Source organism: Dermacentor variabilis, chromosome 3, assembly GCF_050947875.1.
Source record: "Dermacentor variabilis isolate Ectoservices chromosome 3, ASM5094787v1, whole genome shotgun sequence".
In the NCBI taxonomy this organism is placed as follows: domain Eukaryota; kingdom Metazoa; phylum Arthropoda; class Arachnida; order Ixodida; family Ixodidae; genus Dermacentor; species Dermacentor variabilis.
Window position 1 is genome coordinate 145,384,707 of NC_134570.1, and position 13,528 is coordinate 145,398,234.

The 13,528-nt window shown below is 44.6% G+C and overlaps 1 long non-coding RNA gene across 1 annotated transcript; it reads left to right on the top strand.

The window, feature by feature from the left end:
• Window positions 1-7,471: 7,471 nt before the first annotated feature.
• On the top strand, window positions 7,472-9,941 carry LOC142574249 (uncharacterized). The gene is made up of 3 exons (XR_012826472.1): window positions 7,472-7,631; window positions 9,080-9,157; window positions 9,616-9,941. It is a non-coding gene; the product is annotated as an uncharacterized LOC142574249 (long non-coding RNA).
• The last annotated feature ends 3,587 nt before the right edge of the window (window positions 9,942-13,528 follow it).

The window sequence follows — 13,528 nt, forward strand, 5'->3', positions numbered from 1 at the left end:
AATGGGCATGACAATACGTTGCCGATTTTGACGCGGGAGGTCTGATTGGACAAATAACGTTTTATTAGGTTTAGCATATTGCCAAGGATGCCCATTCACGATAAGTCTATCAAGATTCGTAGCGCCACGTTGTCTCGTACGCTTTCTTCATATCGAGAAATATGGATAAGAAAAAGTGTTTTCGTACAAATGCGCAATATTTACTTCAATGCGCATAAGATGATCGGTTGTGGACCGCCCTTCTCTCAAGGCGCACTGATAGGGATGAAGCGATTTGTTTCGCTCAAGGAAATGTATGATCGTTTTCTCAAACAGCTTACAAAGGCAACTTGTGAGAGCTATCGAGCGATAACTTGGCGCCGCCGAAGGATCTTTACCTTGCTTCAAAATGGGGACCGAAATCGCTTCTTTCCATGAGGGTGGAAGATATCCAGCAGCCCAAATAGGGTTGAAAACGGAAAGTAGTTCCAGTGGTGTATCTGTGTGTACGATCTCAAGCATGTCATACATTATTAAATCGGGTCTCGGTGCAGACCTCTTGATTGCGATAAAGGCAGGTCTGTGCTGGCAATACTGAGAGGACGGTTATATGGCTCGTTTTGTGTACTTTACAGTCAAGTGCCTTACTTTCTGCTTGTTGTTTGTGTTTTAGGAATGACTTCGTATAATGGATGGCGCTGGACACACGTTCGAAATGTTCCCCGAGAGGATCGGGCTGGTCTTCCACGCTATGTCTTTTATCAATCACCAAGGGTAGTGGTTGAATTTCTTGTCCCCTTAGCCTTCTTACACCATCCCACCCCTCCTGTCTTGTGCGTAAGAAGTAATACCTGATAGAAACATCAATCAGCTTTCTCTTTTTGCATGCCATCGTGTGCGCCTCCCTTGTGATAATATACGCTTGAATTCAATTAGATTCTCCGCATTTGGCGATCAACGAAGTATGCCCCATGCCCTCTCCGGCCCCTTCTCCGCTTCTTTGCAATCATCGTTCCGCCAGAGGACTCGTCTTTTACATGAAAAACCATTTGTTTGTTGTATGCACTTTTATGCGGCGTGAATAATAAATTGAGTAAAATATTATGTGGCATCTTAATATTAGTCACCTAAAAAATCTCGTGCTAAGTAGATTCTTTTGAAAAGTGTCCAGCCGGCTGAGGATGATTCCTAGCGAGGGACATGCGGTGGAGAATCATATTGTGCTGCAAAATTTAGAGTGAGTGGGAAGTTGTCGCTTCCTAAAGGTTTCTTGATGACATTACTTTTCAGGTCAGGCAGAGGAGAAGCAGTACCAAATGTTAAGTCTGTCGATGAATATGAGGTGTACTGTACATTGTAATATAATAAATAGCCGTGCACCAGATGCCACAAGGAAATGCTCCATCAGCCGACCTCTTGGATGACAATGAGAATTCCCCCACAGGGTGTTGTGGGTAGTAAAATCACCCACGGGTATGTAGGATTCCGGAAGCTGATTTACGAGGCTATATAAATCTGTTTTTTGGAGGTGATAGTTGGGGGAATATGTATATGGAACCAACAGTAACAAACTTATTAAAAAGAACTTCCGGCATTGACACTGCCTCAAGGGCTGTCTATAAGGCTACATGATGAAGACCTACAGACATGTCTGCAGTGATTACTACACCGCCGCACGATGTGTTAGCCTCGTCATGGTCTTTTCTTAAGATGGCGTACTGGGGAAGAAAGTGTGTGCATTTCAGATGTGTCTCTTAAACACAAAGCAAATTTAAATTATGTTTATGAAGGAGTTCTTTAGCGTCATCGTGATTGTGGAGAAGACTCCTGGCATTCCAATATAGTATTTGTGTATCCATAGTAAGAGCGTTTGCGCCGATCTTCGAGATCGGAAAACTATGTTACCGCACAGGGCCCTTCGCGGCCCCCATGATTCCTCTTTTTTTTGGCGCGTTCCTGAAGGCTACGCCAATCCTTGGGCATCTGAGACGCCGATACACTTGGTGATGTATCTATCGCCTCCGCCAAGGCGCTGTGCGCCCGCTCCGTGGTGTAGGCTTACGGGTGTTTCGGGCTTCTCTGTGCGAACAGATACCGTAGAAGTCCTAAAGCTTGCAGGTCCATTGGCCTACTTACTCTTCTTCCTGGGTGGCGGAACAGCACTAGCTGATCCCGCCGTGAGAGAGAGTGGTGCTACCGCAGGTCCACTTTGCGTGGTCCGAACGGCTGCCGAGAACCGTTGTGGCACTTCGCTCTGCCGTGCCACTTCAGAGAAAGAAGGCCTCACAAATGAGAGGCGTTGTCGTGCTTCTTTGAAGGAAACGTTTTCGTTTACATTGAGCGTCACCATTTTTTTTCCTTCTACCACGAGGGACAGGAGCGAGAATGTACCGGCGGTTCACCGTCACAGTTTGCACAGTGCGGTGGATGGTTCCAGTTAGCAGCAGGGTGGTCATGCGAGGCGCACTTTGCACAGGTGGTACGGCCCCGGTAGCTCTGAGAGCCGTGACCGATTCTTTGGCACTTAAAACAATGTAGAGGGTTCGGAATATACGGTCTGAGATTTATTTTGGTGTAACCTGTTTCGATGTGTTCGAGGAGCGTGTTCGCACAAAATGTAAGAGGTGCTTTGTCGGAATTTCCTTGTCGTCTCGTTGGATCCTTATTCGCTGCACATTCGTGACATGTTGCTCTTTCCAGCCTTCTAGGAGCTCTGTCTCAATTAATTCCAACAGGTTTTGATCTCACACTACCCTTCGTGTACTATTCCTTGAACGATGAGTGTTCGCAGATGTTTGGGTGACACCAAACGAGACGAGTTCTGACAGATTTTCATAATGAACGTTATCATGGACTTTGAGAAGGGTGGTACCACTGGCCATATAAGTGACTTTGTATCCAGGGCTTAGTGTGTAAGTCTGGCATTTTGCGACAGCAAGATGTGGTACTGCTCTTATGGTCGTGTCAGTGTATCCACTGTGCATCACGCGGAAACGTAGGAAAATTTCAGTGGACTTAGTAAAAAAGTTTAAAGATTCATCGGTGCGCCCTCGTTTTGTGAGAACGCGATCAGAGAGTTTGAGGAAAGTGGAAGCCATACACATTAGAGTGATTTTCGCGGGGGTGCCAGCCGCCGACCGCGGAACCCAAGAAGGGCGCGTGACAGGCTTTGTAAATAAATTGTACACGACCACTGTACACCACCAACAACCAAATATCGTGCAACAAAGTTTGGTTATTTCCCACGAGGTTAGCCCTAGCTTCCTGGAAGATCAGAAATTCAGAAGTGAGCAGAAGACAGGAAAGATTGAAAGTGAAAGAAAAGACGAAGATTGAATAGGAGGATAAGAAAAGGCAACTACCGATTTCCCCCTTGTGGGTCAGTCCGGGGGTGCCGTCTACGTGAAGCAGAGGCCAAAGAGGTGTGTTGCCTTTGCCGAGGGGCCATAAAGGTCCTGACACCTGACACTGGCTCGACCCCCAGGATCCTCCCGTTCCCCGTATACGGCTAAGCCGCGCACAGCTAGATGCGGGAGGATCGAACCCTTATGTGCTAGAATACGTGGTGTCGCAACGCACCAAACGCCTGCTGACGGAGACGTCCCTGCGGGGTATATACAGCTGTGATCATAGTATTTTGTTCCAACCTGCATGATATAAATCATTCCTGCTTAGGTTCTCCAAGATCCTTGGTGGTTTTTCTATTAAAAGGTTGCCATGCACGAGTTCAATACGTCTGTATGTATGGCGTGGTTAAAATCAAATATTGAACATTTTAACAGCGAAAGGTAAACCAGAATCGAAAGCGTTGCTGTGGGAACCAAACCAAAACGCAGCTAAACCGCACGTACAAAATCTCGGACGACAAAATTAGCGGTCTGAACAGCCAGTTGGGGGGCTGGCGGCAGTGTAGTAGCACGGCCGCAGGGTCTACCGGTGAATCCGCTCTTTACCTACGTCTTACTCTGTTATATGATTGCATAGTTCTTGTGTATCCGTGTGGCGCATGTGATTCGGTTGCGTGTAAAAGTGTTTTTGGTTGTTTCATGAAGTAAAATGGTAGCACGGCTATGTCCGCTGTATAGCCCTCAGGTAAGCGGGAATTGCGTCACAAGCGACAATTTGTACCCCCGTGCTTGGAGCTCCGACAGAAAAAAAACTGAAAAAAAATCAAGCGTACCAGCATTGCAACGGCTTTCCGTATACGCGTGCGGAAAACGCCATCCCACTTGTCCGCTATACGCTCGCCGAACTCATGACTTTCTCTGCAGGCGTCAACGGAAACAAACGCGAGTTGTATTTTTTCAACACCTTACGGCTTCTAATTCCTTTGTGCCCGTAACATGTGCACAACGCATCAGTTTGAAAGTTTTTTCATCAGTTTGACAACTTTTTCTCTTCAGTATGCCCGAACCAGCGCACCATGGCGTGTGATCTTGCGGGAGTCTAACAATATGATTATGACTCAGGCGCAAGAATGCAGGTAGCAATTAGGACCATATACTGTAGGCGGCAACCACTGCTGCTGAAATGGTCAGATTGAAGCTTTATACTGGACATGGCTATGTGAGAAATCATTGCGCGCGAACACGTTTGACTGAGTATTAACAGAATCGATGCAGAGATCAATGTGCCGCCTATACTCAGAAGAGGATGCTCATAAAATAGTGAAGATGATTTCTTAATCCGTGAAAGTCAAGCAACATTCCTAGTTTTTACGCAGGGTCTAGCATGTGCCTCATTTTCAAGAATTGGTTTCAATACGTGACTGTCTCTTCTGAGAGGACTACACTGGCCGGATTTGTCGTACGAAATGTGCTGTAGGTAGACGAAAGAAAACATTGTGCATCGTGTCCCGGACGTCGCTAGGCGACCTACCTTCAAGGCACTTGATAAAATGTTCATCTCAACAGCCTTTGAAAGCCTTGTTTCGAGTACACCGTGATATGTACTGCCCAATATAAATGAGTATCTGTCGCCCTGTGTGACAACACGTTCGTGAAGAAGGCAGCAAATGCCATTCAAAAGTTGCCAACTCACCTTCTATGAGCGACGATAAATTCAAAGTTCATGCTTTAGGCGTATTAGGCGGCCAACATTTAGAATGTTTACTATCTTGAAATACCTAAAGGTGCCGAGCTGTTCTCGGCGCAACTAAAGAAAATCATCTAGGGCGATAGTCTCTGTGACAGGCAGCGACATATCAGCGCAATATTTCTACTTCGCATTAGATACATGTTTTTCTTAAACGGAGAACAGGTGTTTGCTCTTCCTAATAAAAAGGCCATGGTGTATTTACTCAGGGAAGGTTGCGCCCATAATTGCGCAAATGTAAGTGCCGAAGTGGGCGATTTGTATTACTCGTTACCAAACTATAACCTTACGCAGAGGGCCAAGCAGTACCTTACTCGGGAAAGATATAATGTAAAATAAAGACAATGTGCGAACACATCGAAGCGCGCTTCTCACATCGACACGCTGTCTCTTTAAGGATGCCGCAAAGGTCACTTTCACCAATAGAGTTGCATGGCCTACGCTATGTTCTTTCTTGCCATATTTTCAGTTCAGTATCAGCCTCGTGGTTAATGTAAACAATAAAGTGTTAGCTTGGTTAATTACCCAGGCAGGGTTTCGAAAAATTCACTATGATTGATTTGAACAAAACAGGGAGGGATATTTGTGGCGATAACCATGTAAAGAATTGCGTGGGAATGTCGCAAATGCAATAACCACAGGGCTGAATCAACGATTACCTCTGTTTTTACTGATTTTCACGCATTATGTAGCTAGCGGCAAGGACAGATGACCCGAACACGGTTAAGTAAGTTTTAATTGAACTATTTCCTTATATCAAAAATGGCGTAAAGGTGAAATAGAAGTCCTCACAATGACGTGTGCAAATTACACAGGACGATGCAAAGGATTTACCGAGAAAGATAATATTGGTTGCATAAACAACTATCGAGGCTTTAGGTTAGGCACAGATAAATCGTGAATCATTCTGTATAAGTTAAATTCTGCTGCTTTACGTGCCAAAACAACAAGATTGTGACAGTCGTTGTGCTGGAAGACTCCCGATTGATTTTGATTACTTGTGGGGTTTTTTTAACGCACGCCGAAAGTACGGTACACGGGTGGTTATGCATATCGTACCCACCGAAACGCGGCCGTGAGGGAATTGCAACCGTTACAACGAAATGCAAGGAATTTACGGGGACTTGCGAATGTTGTTGTCAATGAATCAACATATCTAGACCTTAGTTGAAAGACAGAGAAGTTCAAAATTTTTAAGAATAGATGTAAACCGACCATTTTACACATAAAAACCGTGGCATGCTTATAAGGTAAGCCATAGGGGGGGACACGAGATTAATGTTGACCGCCTCGGATGTTAGGCGTGCCATCAATGCACGGTAGACGTACTATTTTGCATTTCACGTACGCAGCCCGCACCGCTTGCTCCCTTGCAGCACCGGCACATGGCGCCCGCCTTCGCGCATCCGCGTAAGCGGTGGCGTTTTCCGTGCGGATGAAAGAAAAAAAAGAATCAGAAAGCTCGCCTTTGCGCATAGCCTTCGCTGCAAGCGTTTTCCTTCAAAGATTGCGGTTGCATAAATTGCAGTTGCCCGGTAACGTAACAACACATTCACGTCTAGAAAAATAACCCGCCAGGCAAATGGTTTCATTTGCGTTCGGATAGCGCTATGGAAAGGCCAAGCATAGTTAAGACTGCCGTCGAGCAGCGTGAACACGAAGGGCGATGACGGCAACTGCAACATCACTATGCACGACGGCATCGTGCTCAGGCTCGGGCGGACCTGGTTTAGGGCTACGTGCCATTGGTCTATGGGATCAAGTATTACCACAGCTTCGCTGGCCAGCCACTTCATCAGCATGTATTGGAGCCCATTTCTTGACATTCCACCCTTGTGATTGAGATTATCTTGAGAAACAAGATAAACAGAAAAACTCTGCACGCGGATGTCATTTGCCACCTTCACCGTTTATGATCTCTCTAATAGTTTAAAATAAGCAGCTCTCTCCATCAACAACCCACATTACAATTTCCTATCCCACGGCACCCGTCACATTCGCATATATCAGAGGAACTTAAAATCACAATGGCGCAATACCCTAGGTTTTTTAAAGCTACAGTTTTATCTGCGCATAGCTTCTTCGCCTGTGGCTGCATTGACTAGGTTGGTATGTTATCCGTTTCTCTGTTATCAAGTTATATTTTAAACGTTACAGACGTCAAGCCATCCAAGAAAAGTTTACACGCTCAAAAATACAATGTACTGCACCTTTGGACTTTTTCACTGCAGGAACAATGATTATTCGATCATTTTATTTCAATCGCTGACACGTGTCCTAGGTTTTCGAGTAGTAAAAAGTTCAAAGCCATAAATGCAAAAATTATCAACACCAGACACTTTATTTTCGCAGCTGGGAGAAGAAGCTATATATGTTTGTTCTTTAGTTGTCTGCATTTATTAACGTATGTTTAAAAAGAAAAGTTCAGGAGGACCGTGACTATAAGATGCCAGCATAAACCTTCCTTTTCGACAGCAGAACTTTAATGCACTTATTCGCCAGACTGTGTGAAGCTTCGAAGATGCAAATCCAGCCCACTATTTTGATTGCATTACTTGGTAAGGTGCAATTTCATTATTTATTGCGACTCATATACTTAAAGGATCGCTTTGATAACATGTATGAAAGAAGGCATTATTTTCTAAGTTTTCATTGCATTTAAATGGAAATGTTACAGCGTATCGACTATGGGAGGTAATTCTTTTTGTGATCACCGTTTTAACGAAAGTTTTATACAGAAGAAATTTTAAGGCAACTGAGCCATAGAGTCTATGGCTCTTGAAGTCCGCAATAAAAAAGATATGATTGTTTTTCAACTCATACATATTAGACAATACAGCTGCATTATACAAAGACAGGCTATGACGGCGAGTTGGATCTGTGTGTACCGCCTGCACGAAATGTTCTGGCAAGTTTAGATGCGTTGAATTCGTAATTCCAATAAGTTGAATAGTGGGCCACACATAGTTAGCTTATATAAATATAGCAGCAGCATTAAATAGGCCTGCCCACGAGACACGTCATCAACGTGTTCAGCACTGAGCTAGCACTGTCTTACCAGAGAGAGGACGACGATCGGCTCTTTTTATACGTGGCTACGGCAGACATGTGTTTAGCATAAATGACTCTATCTGAAAACAGTATAGTATTTTTGTATGCGGAGGGGAGAATATTATATTTCCCAACCACTGTAATCTACGTTTAAGATATAGCGTGAAATGAAGGTGGTATACCCGTACTATTCCCAATGATACACAAATGTATTCGCAATAAGGTTTGCGCCATTTACAGCAGATTTCTGAGGAAGGACGTCTAAGCATCACTGTTGTTCAGAGAAAGCGATATTTTGGCAATTTTTCTGTCTCATTTTTATGAAGCGATCGATGAACACCTGCGTAATCCAGACCCCGTGTCAAGAAGAGAAGGGGAACTGGGGGTCACTGTTTGCTACAAGTACATAACATCGACAGAGAATAATTCAAAGGACACCTGAGGGGAAGTCAGGTTTGGTTATTAGCAAAAACATTGCATTATTTTGGAAAAAGGAAATGAAAGTGGACAACCAGACAACTCGTCACCAAAGTGAGCCAAGCTACATCGTCCTCGTCATTCCCGCGGCTACAATTAACTTACAGTGGCAGTTGTTTTCTCTTCCACTTTATTAGATATTTGCGCATGTGAGGCTCTGGGTTTTTTTGCTTGGCCCACTTATGGCCACAGCAACTGATGTAGCACTACATTTGAACCCCACAAATCACGCAGTATAATTGAACTTTAGAATCAGCAAGGTGGCTGATAAATATTTGTATGCTACATGCTGACATCGAAACTGCCAGAGCAAAGACCGTCGAAATCACCCCCCCCCCCCCCCCCCCCCCGAACTGACACCCTGATTCTTTACATAGCGAGGGTGTTCTTCCTGGCTTCTAAGGAGACCTGAAATTGATAGCGGCTATTTCACTTGAAAGTGCATGGACAATGGAATCATTGTTTTCATTTGTTTCAGTGATCAGTGCCGTGACGTGTTCTAATGGCACCAATGCAAGACATAGAGAAAGCGAACGGACAACTGAAACGAAAAAAGGTAGCTGTGCTTTTTTATCACGACATAGTCGCTTTCAGCGTACGGAACAGTGTGTCCGTGGTACAGAATAAATAGCTGAGGTTAGAGTTATGCACTCCGCGTCTTTACGGAACAAAGCGAAAGTAAAATAAATTTTGCCTAGGTGAGAGGGGTTACAGAAGAGATGCGGGCATTTCATGGTGTATATGCCGGAGCAAGTATTGCCGAACTTCGCAATGTGCCCACTGCATTCTTTGTCCTCGTCTACCTTGAGCCAACTGTGTTATCTATTCCTCTCCAGCACTTCTCTTAGTTGAAGGCGCACATAATTGCACGGTTGCTTGAACACAAATATGCAAAAAATGCACGAATAATTGTAACATACTGCCGTGTATAGGAAAACAATCCCTCTTTCAGAGCTATATGCTTCTGTTATGTGTGGGTCCTTAAATAAAAACAAAGGTTATCTCATTTCTCAGATGATAGGCGCATAGAAGGCGAAATGGCGGAAGCAATCGCACGAGAGGGAGTGTTCGGCCAGAGATCTCTACAGAAGGGGCCGCAAAGAGAACCTGCAGTTGTGGAAGCTCGTGAACGCCTCAAAGAAGCCCATGCCAAACGACCTGGTGCCAAGGAGAATCCATATGCACCGGATACTGTACGCCGTAAAAGAGGAAGCGCTAAGAAAACTAAAAAAAGAAAGAAAAGAACTTAAAAAGTCTGAATAGCAGTTTTGCAGCTCTTGTGACCATCCTTGATTTGCTAAGGCTTTCTTAGCATATAATAAATCCTGGTTGTAAAAATTTGTTCTGTGCCTACACAAATTCCTCGTACACGCACATTTACCTAGGCGCTAGGTGCGCCGTAGTGCCTGGTTAATGTGATTTACAAAACAACTTAGTTTAGTGGTTATCTTTCCTATGCACACGAGTTCTCTTACTGGATTGTCGTCCCATGAGACTGGGAGACAGACGACTCACAGATGTCGCTCAGTAGCATCTTCTTTGAATCCATTGGGAATATTTGCAGTAGGTGCTCAATCAAACGCGTTCAAAACAAGCAGTTTTGGGCAAATAAATACCAGGTACCCTAAGAAGAGCGACACCTACGAGCCGAAAGTAAAGTGCCCGCTTTGATTTCGCCATTGTCTTCAACTGAATGTTACGCTTTGCAGATATGGTTCAATATACAAGGACGCTACACGGTGCTCATAACCTCCGGGACATTGAAATATTTAAATATAGTGTCTTCATACGTGTCACCCCAGGACAAGTGTCTGGCTCGTATAACCATAGCGAACTCAACGTTTGCGCGAATCAAAGAAAGTTTACCCGCCTTTCTCATTCTAGTTTGCCTATGACAATCGTTAGGGTCCTCCCTACCAATTCAACGTGACAGCCGTGGCTCCTATAACACAAAAACGAAAGGTAACGCCATGTAGAGCAAGGCAGGAGAAGTATACGTTCCAAAACCCTTGTGATAAATGTATGCACAAAAACAAGCATATGGGTCCCAGTTCGAATGAAGTACAGTGGAAGTCACTTAGTGCAAAATTTGGTTACTGTGGGCTATCGGAGCCAAGAATATTTTAAGCGTTTATCCCGCAAATACAGCTGTAGGCTGTCGTTGATATCAGTCATTGCAATATCACCGACAATGTCTCTGTCGCGGCGTCGTTATCATCAGGTGCGTAAAGAACGCAGTAGGCAGATATTCAGCAGCGTTAAAAAGTTCTCGCACCATAGATGGCGCCTAGCAGGGAGTCAGATTAGAAAATGCCGTTGCAGCAAATGAATTCATAGCCAGATGAGTAACTGAACTGGACCAGCTTCTTTATTCTGTGTTTTAAACCCTAAAGGATATCCTTGCGTTTCCCGCGCACTTTATCTGACCTCAAAGAACATCTGGTCTAAAAGCTTTTAAAACGTCTAAGCAAGTGTACTTCGCGCCTCTCATTGAATTTGTATCTTTCTCTAAATTGTAAAAGCCTCGAACAAATGCACGAGCCGTCTTTCAGTCGCAAATATCACACTGCTTGTTAGAGCTTTAGGAGCTCCTGATGGCGCTGTTTGAAATGGCTCTAAATGGACAAAGACCTCTTAGGGAAAAAAGATTCCTGAGCGTAAATAGGAAGGTGTGGCTGCAGAACAGTGCCCTTAGGCTGCTCGAACCTTTACAACAGACGCCTTAAGCGTAAGGGCACCGGGACGCTCATTGAACTGGAGGTGAGAATTAGGAGCAATTAAACAGTCGCTGAGACGTCTCAGTGAAAAAATTGCTTGTTAAATATGGATGATTTCTTTGCTTGCTCGCAGCAGACAAACTGTACCCAACCGTGTCTTGTCCTCAAATGGAACCATTTACACCTAACAATTACGGCAGAACTCATCTCACAATCACTGTTGACGGTAATAAGATTATCAATCGAGGAATGTGGCGACAGACCATGTTCATGAAGTGACAGTTATTTAACACGTGTAGTGGTAATTCTGAGACCTTCGTTGACTTGTCTGATTGTCTCACATTATATCATCTCACTTTGCAATGGCACAATCCTATCAATGTTGCCCATGAGCACACAGGCATAACGCGAGTGCATGAGCCCGACGCAGTGACATTGAGTGGTGAAGAAAGAATTACGGGTATAACAAGGATGCTATGATGACAACAAGATGTCGCTTGTTAATTTATGGCGATGCTATAAGGAAACCGACGTGAACAATGAGATACAACATTGAGATACAACGACACGGATGAGAAATAAAACACTGAAGACTATTTACAAGGTATAATTGCAAAATCAACTGCACCATCTGCCACTTCAGCCGACAGCTCGAGGCCAAACGCGGCGCCAATAGCAGCAGTGTTGCCGTCACTGGAACTAGCCACATTACAGTGCATTTTACAATGCTGCCAATTTTACATTGTAGCATTTTACAATGCTACAATATAAAAGGAAGGCTTGTTTTAGCAGCCAAACTCAATGCCCGTGTAATTTCGCATAAGCGAGATCGATAGCTTCAGAGAATCACGCTGACGGCGGGAGCTACGGCTTTGTTTGATGGCACGACCGGGCCTGGAGTGCCCATATATTCTACATATTGGCATAAAAACGAAACAAAAATTCAGAGGAACGCCAGATATGGCAAGAACAAAGAGAGAAACGTTTGTCTTGCTTACCTATATATAAGGAGTAAGGATAAGCAAAATATTAATCAGGAAAATAACAAGTTCAATGCTTTTTCGTCAATGTACATTTTGATAAATTGGTTATGAGCGTTTCTTAGTCGCAGTAATGTGTCAAAATTTCTGTGCATACTGGGAAGGCAGGATTTGTGAAGACTCCTTCCAATAGCATATCGATTGCTTGCCTTTAGAAAAAGAAAAAGAGGCAGAAAAGCGTTGGCAGAGAAAATCAATAGTATTTATATTCTAATGCAATCAAAGGATAGGACAAGAGAGCAGGAGACAACAATGGAAGAGTCTCAACCAGAGCAGCGAAGACAATCTCGTCCTCATGCCTCCCGGACGGCTGGTGATGTGGCTGCAGCGCCAGCCATTCCTCTTCACTACAATAATCCCTGCAGAGGTTTTGAGTGGCGCTAGGGCAAGGAATTCACCAACCTCATCAACACCTACATCAGGTTGTAAGGATGAAGGAAAAGTGGTTTAGTGGCTTAGTTACACGGCTCCAGCTACGGAAGCGTACTGCATGCAGGAGTAAATTAAGCATCTCAGTTCATATCAGAACCTCCTGGTCGAAAAATCTCCGCGTTTAACACCGTCGTATCCTAAGGCGAGTCGACTAGAGAATCGGAAGACTTGGCAGCAACAAATCACAATCGTCGAATCCGCTGCAATACCACGCCCATGACCGCAGCACTCCGAGCACCAAGCTATGGAATATGCGGCAGGATAGCCACCTGCGAATCCAAGGTCGCCGTCATTGTTCGTTAGAGTTAGATGGGTGCCCCCTTTATCCTCAGCTCATGCTGTCAGGTAATTGTGGGGGTGCTGGCCTTGTGAGGACCTGTCAAGGGTCGGTGTTCACGCTGCGTTGAACTCTGGATAGGCGCTGATAAATGGGTGGGCTTTTTCCTCGTAGCAAATGTCTAATTATCTGCGCATCTAATGTCGCCGTCATTGTTCGGTAGCTTTGGATGCACCACCCCCTCCCTGCATCGTTATTTCAGGTTTTCAAGTAATGGTCGGGTCTTGACCTTTTGTGGAGCCGTCACGGGTCGGTGTCCACGCTGCGTTGACGTTTGGATAGGCGTTGATTTATGGGTGGGTGTTTCCTTGTGGCAAACGTCTAATTAACGCCTTTGTACCGTTGAGACGTAACAAACACTTCCACCACGAAGAGATGTAAACTGAGGGTTACCATATGTC